Here is a 9,604-nt window from a genome sequence, read left to right on the forward strand (position 1 = left end):
CATACTAGAATTCAATATTAAATCAGATATAGAAAAAGAGCAACAAACATGTTTAAATGTGTAAGGTGCAAGTGCACTACACCGATAAGTCTGGTTCAATCATGCCTGTTGGCTGGGATTTGCACATTCTCTCTGTGACCATGTAAGTCTTCTCTTGGTGCTCTGCATTCCCTTCCTATGTCCCAGACCTGAGAAAGGTCAGGTACAGGTCAAAACACGACGGCGGCCCCAGGCCCAGAGGGTGACAGGGCCCGGGTCTCGGATCGAGGAATGACCCGATGTTTGGATGAATTAAATGCCAGGCCAGAAAGATTGAAAAGGCAGGGTGTTGGCACCAGAGGAGAGGGTCAGGCTGGTTTTGCTTGTTTATTCCACTCTGCACTGTACTGAGACTGAGGCGCTGTGCCTGCTCCAGGCCTCCTGCCTGGGCTCTGCGATGTTTACTCTGCTATGTGCTGTACTGAGGCTGAGTCTGAGGCTGTCGGCCTGCACTGGGCCTCCTGTCTGGGCTCTGTGATGTTTACTCTGCTTTGTGCTGTACTGAGGCTGTCAGCCTGCACTGGCTGCTCTGGGCTTCAAGTCTGAGGACTCACTTTTTTCTAAATGCATTTTGCTTCCTTTTATAGCTTGCAGGTTTTTTTTCTCTCTGCACGTTGGTAGTTTGTTGGTCTTTTTTATGGGTTCAATTGGGTTTCTTTATTTTGTGGCTGGGCTGCCTGTAAAGAGACATATCTCAGAGTTGTATAATGTGTACGTACTTTGATAATAAATGTACTTTGAACTTTGAAAATGTACAAATTGGTCAGTTAATTGGCCACTGTATACTGCCCCTGGTGTGTAGATGAAAAGTTGAACCTAGAGAAAGGATTTGGGACTGTGGGCAGTATAGGAGTGTACGCATCGGAGCAGTGCAAAAATTATACTCAATGTTCACTGTTTCTATGATGCAACTCTCATCTCTCCACGAAGAGTAAAACAAAATAAACACTTTACAGAATCGGTATGTTCAATCTGAAAAGATAAGATTTCCGAAATTTAAGTTTCTGCACACAATCTTGTTCTCAAGCCGTTAATAATTTACCTCTAAAACAGGGCACTCTCAATGATAGCAAAGCGTAAAGGAAATAATCACTATCTCACCTGGGCAAGGAATAAATCTTAGCCAGGATACTGGAAGGAGTTCCTTCCATGCTCTGAACAAATATGAGAGGGTGCCCTCCAATAATACATATCATCAACCTCAATACTTAATCGCTGCTAAATCTCAGGTTCAGCCAGGTCCAAAAAGGAACGCTAATTAAATAGCCTATAAAAGAATAGCTGCCATATAATGCACATCAGTATGTGGACAACCATGAGCAGCTTTCTGATGTGTAATTAAACAATCCCTGTAACTTTGCTCTCTGTACTGGGTTATCTGGCCATATATTGCAAGTGTCTTGACTTCTCATTTCAAGTTTTTAGAATATGTTCAAAGGTCCAAAGGTGCATTTAATATCAGAGAATGTATATAGTATACAACCAGAAATTCATACTCTTCACAGACATTCAAGAAATGAAAAACTCCACAGAATGACTGATAGAAGCAGCGAATCCCCGTGTAACGTGGGAAAGTAGGTTCACAGGTTTGGTAAGTGAGACAGTAGACACTGATTATGAATAAGCATATCAATCATCTATTTACAAACAGTAAAAGATTCAACCAAGTACCTAAGCCCCACAAGTTAACAAACTATAAAACTAAATATTCAACAAATAAATAGTTAGCTAAGAGAGCAAGCAGATATTCCAGAACACACTTTCCCAATGGTGATGTGAAACATGCCCAGGGGACAAAGGAAAGAGAGAGAGAGCCTCCTGCACATATGATCCTTATACCCCGGGGATGTCTGAAACTGGACACCAGTGCTGTGGCATACAAGGCAACCAACAAGTAAGAGCTGCTACAGGTTTCAAGCAGGCCAGTTGGTGACTGGCTTGATGGAACCTTTTGACCAACAAGTAGCCTAACCACCACGTTACACCTCGAAGCCCCCTTTCACACAAGCAGCAGCAAAAGCATTGAACTCCCCCTCCCCCTACCAACAACCAGCAGAGACACCAACAGTCCCCTACCCCCTCACCATGATTCAACAGCAAGAGGCACCAAGGAATCCTTGACTGAGTGTCCATCAAAATGACAGTCTAAAAACCTGCACTTTGGTATCTCAGACAGGTAAGGGAAGGTATATCAAGTAACTTACAGTATTGTGCAGTAGCCTTAGGCACATATACATAGCCAAGATGCCTAAGGCTCTTGCACGCTACTGCAGTAATTTTATGTATTGCACTGTACTGCTGTTGCGAAATGATGTACGTGGCTGATGATAAACCTCATTCCGATCTGGGTCTCTTTTGTGGACTGAAAGGGGGAAGGGGGCAGGGAGAGGAGAATCATAACTGGGAAAATGGGAAGGGAGAAAGGAGGATGTGGGAAGCTCCAAAGAGACATTCTGTACTGATCAATAAACCCACTGTTTGGAATCAAATGACCTTGCCTGGTGTCTCAGAGCTAGAGGTGGCTGCACACACATCACCCCCCACCCTTGACACTCCTTCTCTGCCACCTGTCCCGCACCCCTCCCCTGGTGCTCCACCCTCACAATTCCCAACATCCTTTGCTCCCGCCAGATTTACAAACTCACTCTCTGCTCCACATTGACAGATACAGTACTGTTTAAATGTCTTCGGCACCCTAGCTATATATGCTTCTAAGACTTTTGCACAGCATTGTACACAGCACTGTTGTAGCATAAGAACAGAAGTTCCTTGAACTGGGTTACATCAGGTTTAGAATGATAATAACATTTGAGGATGCAATATCCTGCAGAGCTTTAAGAGTTAATGTTTTCCGAACATCTTTGTGCTTTTAGACTCATTATGTATGCAACGCGGTAAAACAGACATTTAAGTGAAAACGTTTAGTCTGTAATAGCTCTAGATCTGTTATTTATGTAATTGGACTTGGGACTAATTATAGCTCTTGGCCCCATGAATCAGCAGAATTCAAACAACGAGTAAGAAAGCAAGCCCTACATGTCACTCTGTAAAAGATGCTGAAGATGAAAACATTTTCCAGTGAATTGTATAAATAGGATACTCAATGATTTGCGATGAGTTCCTTCATAATTCACTGTGACTTCAAACTTTGTGGACCATATGGCTTTCCTTACTTGAGGAACAGAATGGAACGATCGCTGATTGAGCATCCTGCATGCTTTAAATGGTTTAAAAGATTAATAATCATTTATAGTATGCTGTAATAGGGAGCACAGGGTGTTGGTAAATACAAAGTAAAATTACGGGAAGTTCAAAGATTCAAAGGTTAATGTGTTATCAAAGTATGTATGCAGTATGCAATGCTGAGATTTGTCTTCTCCAGATAGCCACGAAACAAAGAAAACCATGGATTTGTTCAAAGGGAATAGCACACCCACCCAATACCCCCCCCACACACACACACGAAAAGAATGGCAACATGATCAACCCCCAAACCCCCTCAACTGCACCAAAAAGCTGTCAAAGCGCAACAAGAACATTGATATGCAATCACTCATCCCTGCACAAACGAGTAACAAAATGCAACAAGAACGTCGACCCTAAAAGCCCACTCCCCAGCACAAAAACTAACAAAACACAACATCAACCCCCAAGCTCCCTGCGCAGGAAAATTAATGGGTTTTTTGTGCATTTTGTGGAAACTGCGATTAATGCTTTATGAGAAATGGACACTGACTTATCTCTTTTGTGTGTAACTGGAGTGTACTTGGCAGGTTAAAGACACTGATCCAAAATCCATGTGACAAGCACTAGTCATATCCAGCCCAGCAGACCTCTGACTCAGTGCTGCCGCTGTGGAAGATTTTGCTCTTTTACGGTAGCTGTTCCCAGCAAGCTACATTTTAATCATTAGAAGTGGTGAAGCCTGTTCATGCTTGCCAGTAAATATTAGTTCTGTCCTCCTACAACTATTCTATAATGTTACAAGGTGGTTAGCATCAACATTCAGTGGAATATCATCAAACTCTTGGCAATTTGCTTTTGTAGTGATTGTGTAACAACACACATTGTTTGTTGTTAAGCACTCAGACAGTTCAGGATTTTTTCTGAGGAAGTTTAACATTGTTATGTTTCAACATTTTCCTTCACACTTCTTTTGAAGAAGAGAAATAAACAGAGATTCCCGCAATTTACATAAAGGTGGTGTAGTTAGAGTAAATTCATGCAGGCAAATAACAGAAAAACATGGCTAGCTGAAGTAGGTTTAAAATTAGCACAGATAATATGAAATCTGAGGCTGAAACAGGATTTATTTATAAAGCAAATCATCTCAACAAGGAAATTTTGTCTACTTAGTACAGGGTTTCCCGAGCAATGCTCTCTCTAAGGTGACCACGTGTGGCAACGCACGCATCCTTTGCTACTAGCGCACAGATGAACTTAAACTGCGCATAAAAGGTTGTCACCCTCTACGTCAGTGGCACGTTAAATATGTTTCACGATTGTGCAAAGTCACATTTCCTTTTCCAGTTTCTGATGCGGTCGGTGTTGACAACATGGAGTTTGAGATGATTTGTCTGCAAATTTTAGAACTTGCTTATTTACATGGTTTTTGTTGGAGAAATTATTCAGTGCGCACAGCTCAAGATTTTTGTGCACACTGGTTATTACAAATTAGAGGGAATATTGTTCCCAAACTTTTTTATGCCTTGGACCCTTACCATTAACCAAGGGGTCTCCCTGGTATCATAAGTAGCAAGTTTTTCAAAACATAAGTAGAGACATAGCAAAGGACACAAAGACAGAAAATGCACATTGCTACACCTCTTCTAAGCATGTAACAAGACCCAGGTTCAGAAAGCAAACATTCATATGTTATAATGCTTCACTAAGTCCCAGAATCTGGCTGCCAGATTGTTCTGCAATTGCTATAACTCCCTGAAACATGAACCAGATTTTTCTGGTGCTCTAACTTACTGTAATGCCACTGGCATTTACGGCAGCAATGAATGTCCTCCATCTCTGTCTGTACAGAAGGATACTTCATTGTTGTTTCTGTAACACTCGTTTTTGACCAGTCAGTGTTGGTCATCCTGAGCTGAAACCCTGAACCTGGAGGACCAGTGAACCACTCTTAGTCTGGCCTCTACACTTTGACCTGTTTGGAATGGGTAACCCTACCACAAGGCCCTGACTCCAGCCAACATAGGTCTTAGTATCAGTGAAGCACACAAAACTGAGCCATGATAAAGTTGGCAAAATGGGCTGTGCCTGCAATATGTTCCAAACATAAAGTGCACCATGCACCGCAGTTCCTTGTGTAGATCACTCCAAGAGTAGCATCCAAACTGAAGGTCCCTCCAATCAAGAAGGACAATAATAAAGGCCAAGGAAATATCACTAGACAAGATACCTTTCCAGCACGTGACAGTACCTTCACGTGAAGGACTGTAATGACTCAAGAAGGCAGCACACCGCCATTCTTACAAGATCATAACAACTATAATACTTAGAAATGTTCACCAGGTTTATTGTCATTCAACCATACACATGTACACAGAAGATACCTAATAAAGTGGCCACACAACGTGTGTGGGAATGTATTGACATGTACACTGGGCACTAGATCATGTTTAGTCATTTCAGAATGGGAGGATTAAGCTGATACTGCAGCAGGCTACTTAAAAAACAAGAAGGGGTAGCACGGTTGTGTAGCGATTAGCACAATTCTCTACATTACCAGCGATTCGGGTTCAATTCCCATCGCTGCCTGTAAGGAGATTGTACATTCTCCCTGGACCACATGGGTTTCTTCCAAGTGCTCTGGTTTCCTCCCTCAGTCCAAAAATGTACTATTTGGTAGGTTAATTGGTAATTGTAAATTGTCCTGTGATTAGGCCTAGATGAAATCCGGCAATTGCTGGGCACTGTGGCTTGAAAGGCCGAAAGGGTCTATTCCATGCTGTATCTCAACTAAATATAAAAAACAAGACAACATTCCTCAGTGACCAACATGAAAAACACAATACACATATCAAGATTTAAGGCTGGCTAATGTCATTTCCACTACACATTGTAAAGGAGAACAAAATAATTATTACTTGGGATCTGATATGGCACAAAAAAAATCTCAATAAGATAAAGAACACAGTAATAAAAAACAAAATAAATGTAAGTACAGAAGATAGCTTATATACATACTGTAGATTGACTGTATGTACAACAGGAAATTATGAAGTTGTGGTGGTGGGGAAGGTTGAGGGTATGTTAGTGGGTGGAGCTGTTGATCAGCCTTGGAAAATATAACCGTGTTTGAGTCTGATGTTCCTGGTTTGGATGCTACCTAGCCTCCACCCTGAAGGGAGTGGGACAAAGAGTTCACGAGCAGAGTGGGTGGGTAGCATCAGATTCTGCCTGAGGAAGTAGGTCAGTACCCAAATGGGATTAGAATTAATGTCTGAAGCTTCATCAAGAATTCTACAGCAATGTATAGTCTTGAGTGTGTTGAGCTGAAGAAAGTTCTGACAGAGTTGACTTACAATGCATCCGATGGTCAAATTAAGGCTGAGAGTAAAGAAGTGAGATTTGAGGTCATCAGCAATATCTTGTGCTATCAGATGGATTAATAAATCTGAGTATGTAATCTGATTTACTTTTATGGAGATGGTATGGATTGCACAATGGGTGGTGAAGTGGAGATACACCTCTACCAGAGGAGTTGTAAGGTGCTCCTTCCCTCTGCTGGCCTGCAGGCCATCCTTGGGCAAGGTGTAGCACCTGCTTAGTCCCTGCCCAACTCCCCGATCAAGGTTACATGAAGCCATGGGAGCAGGTGGTGGATGGTCACGCGAGCAGCTGGTGTATATCACAAGTTCTAGTTATGCGACCACTGACACCAGGCAGACTATTTCTGAAGAGTATTCACAATGGCTGGGGTACCTGCCCTGTAAAGACACTGCCCAGAGAAAACAATGGCAAACCACTTCTGTAGAAAAATTTGCTAAGAATCATGGTCATATAACATGACACATAATGATAATGATGATGATAGTTTGCACAGGCCAAATCTATCAACCTCTAGCTTAAACATACCCAATGATCTGGCTTCCACAACTGCCTGTGGCAATGAAATCCACAGTTTCACCACTATCTGGCTCATGAAATTCTTCCTTATCACCGTTTTAAATGGTATGCCTCCTTGGGATCTGATACTGCACAAAAAAGAAAATCACAATAAGATGAACACAGTAGTAAAAAACAAAATAAATATAAGTACAGAAGATAGCTTATATACATACTGTAGACTGACTGTATGTACAACAGGAAATTATAAAGTTGCGCTGGTGGGGAAGGTTGAGGGTATGTTAGTGGGTGGAGCTGTTGATCAGCCTTGGAAAAAATAATCGTGTTTGAGTCTGATGTTCCTGGCTAGGATGCTACCTAGCCTCCACCCTGAAGGGAGCGGGACAAAGAGTTCACAAGCAGAGTGGGTGGGATCCTTCATGATATCACTGGCCTTTTTCCTGCATCTTTTTGTATGTATGTATGTACTTGATGGCAGGTAGGCAGCACCACCTGCACATACAGCACATAAAATAATACTAACACAATAATATTAACAGATAAAAATAAGAATTCTGTAGATGTACAAGTCGACATAAAATGTGTTTACAACATGTAGTTAAATATACAGTAGTATTATTGCGACTGGTGCTGTCATCAATAATGTGTGCTAGATGTTCAGAAGTCTCACAGTCTGGGGGAAGAAGCTGCTACCCAGACTAACAGCTCTTGTACTTATACTGTGGTATATTTTGCCTGATGGTAGAAGGTCAACAAGATGATGGAGTGGATGGGAGAGGATGGAAGAGGTCCTGACAAAAGAAATGTATTTTAGATTCTCTTATTGGGTTGGAACATGGGAGCTCTAAGGTGGTCCTAAAATAGAGAATGCTAGAAACATCAAGCAGATTAGGCGGCATCTGTGGGAAAAGGAATTACTATTTCTCATCAAAGATTCAAAGTACATTTATTATCAAAGTATGCATGTAGCAAATTCATCTTCCCCACAGACAGTCATAAAGCAAAGAAAAACATCAAACCACCCCCTCCCCCATGCACAAAAAGAAACTCAATAGGTTTCAGTAGGTACATTTAATGTCAGAGAAATGTATACAATATACATCCTGAAATTCTTTTTCTTCACAAACATCCACGCAAACAGATGAGTGCCCCAAAGAATGAATGATAGTTGAACACTAGAACCCCAAAGCCCCCCCAGCTCTCCCCTCCCATACACAAGCCACAGCAAGGAAATGACTCCCACCCCCACCAGCAAAAAGCATCAGCTTCCTTTACCAAGCACTCAAGCATGCAGCAAGCATCAATAAAGACACAGACTTGCATTACCCCAAAAATGACTCATTCACCTGATAATTCAACATACAGGCTCTCTCTCTCTCCCTCGAATGCTAGGATCTTCCCTCAGGAGTAGTGAGTGAGAGAGAGCAAGGGATCCTCACATGCAGACACCTCCTCTGGCAGCAGCGGGTGAGAGGCTGGTAGACAGTGCTGAACACTCACCCACCCTCTGCACCTACCTCGATGATTTCAGTCTTCCTCAGCGCTTCATCGGCAAGATCAGAGAGAGAGGGAGTCAATCACGGGCTCGCACTCGAATACAGGCTTCCTGGCCTCTGTGCCGCAGGTTCTGGTCACAGCCCGATGGAACAGTCTCAGAGAGCAGACAAGCAGCAGATCACCCAATCGGCCCAAAATCGCATCGCCAGAATATAAATAACAGGAACAAAGATAGAGAGATAAAACAGTTTAAATTGCAGAGAAGGTGTCAGGGGGAATGAATGAGACAAAGGGAATTTTAGAAATAGGATGAGCCCAGGTAAGATGGGTTATTGAAGCAGAAAAGTTTCATAAGAACATAAGAAATAGGAGCAGAAATAGGCCATCTGTCCCATCAAGCCTGCTCCGCTATTCAATAAGGTCATGGCTGATCTGGCCATGGACTCATCTCCACCTACCTGCCATTTCCCCATAACCCTTAATTCCCCTACTATGCAAAAATCTATCCAACCTTGTCTTAAGTATATTTACTGAGGTAGCCTCCACTGCTTCATTGGACAGGGAATTCCACCAATTCACCATCCTCTGGGAAAAGCAGTTCCTCCTTATCCTTGTCTTAAACCTGCTCCCCCAAATCTTGAGACTATGTCCCCTAGCTCTAGTCTCACCTATCAGTGGAAACAACTTTCCAGCCTCTATCTTATCTATCCCTTTCATAATTGTATATGTTTATATAAGATCTCCTCTCATTCTTCTGTGTACATACATCTATTGATGCCTCTGGACACATCTTCAGTGATGTTCCTGGAATCATCGGGTGTTTCGGGTCTTTCAACATCATACAACCTCCTTCAGGTGACCCAGCCGGGGCTGATCAGACCCCAGCTTGTGTCCAGATGGCTAGCTACTTATGACTCCATGGCTCCCCTCTTTTGAGCCACAGCCATCTTGAGGCCCTCTCTGCTGCATCGGTGGTACTGCGGAT

At 42.5% G+C, this 9,604-nt stretch overlaps 1 long non-coding RNA gene across 1 annotated transcript; it reads right to left on the minus strand.

The window, feature by feature from the left end:
• Positions 1-5,909: 5,909 nt before the first annotated feature.
• Positions 5,910-8,763, minus strand: LOC134359258 (uncharacterized). The gene is made up of 3 exons (XR_010021071.1): positions 8,640-8,763; positions 7,132-7,250; positions 5,910-6,012 (listed from the first exon to the last, which is right to left on the minus strand). It is a non-coding gene; the product is annotated as an uncharacterized LOC134359258 (long non-coding RNA).
• Positions 8,764-9,604: the final 841 nt, after the last annotated feature.

Source organism: Mobula hypostoma, chromosome 20 (assembly GCF_963921235.1).
Source record: "Mobula hypostoma chromosome 20, sMobHyp1.1, whole genome shotgun sequence".
NCBI lineage: Eukaryota > Metazoa > Chordata > Chondrichthyes > Myliobatiformes > Myliobatidae > Mobula > Mobula hypostoma.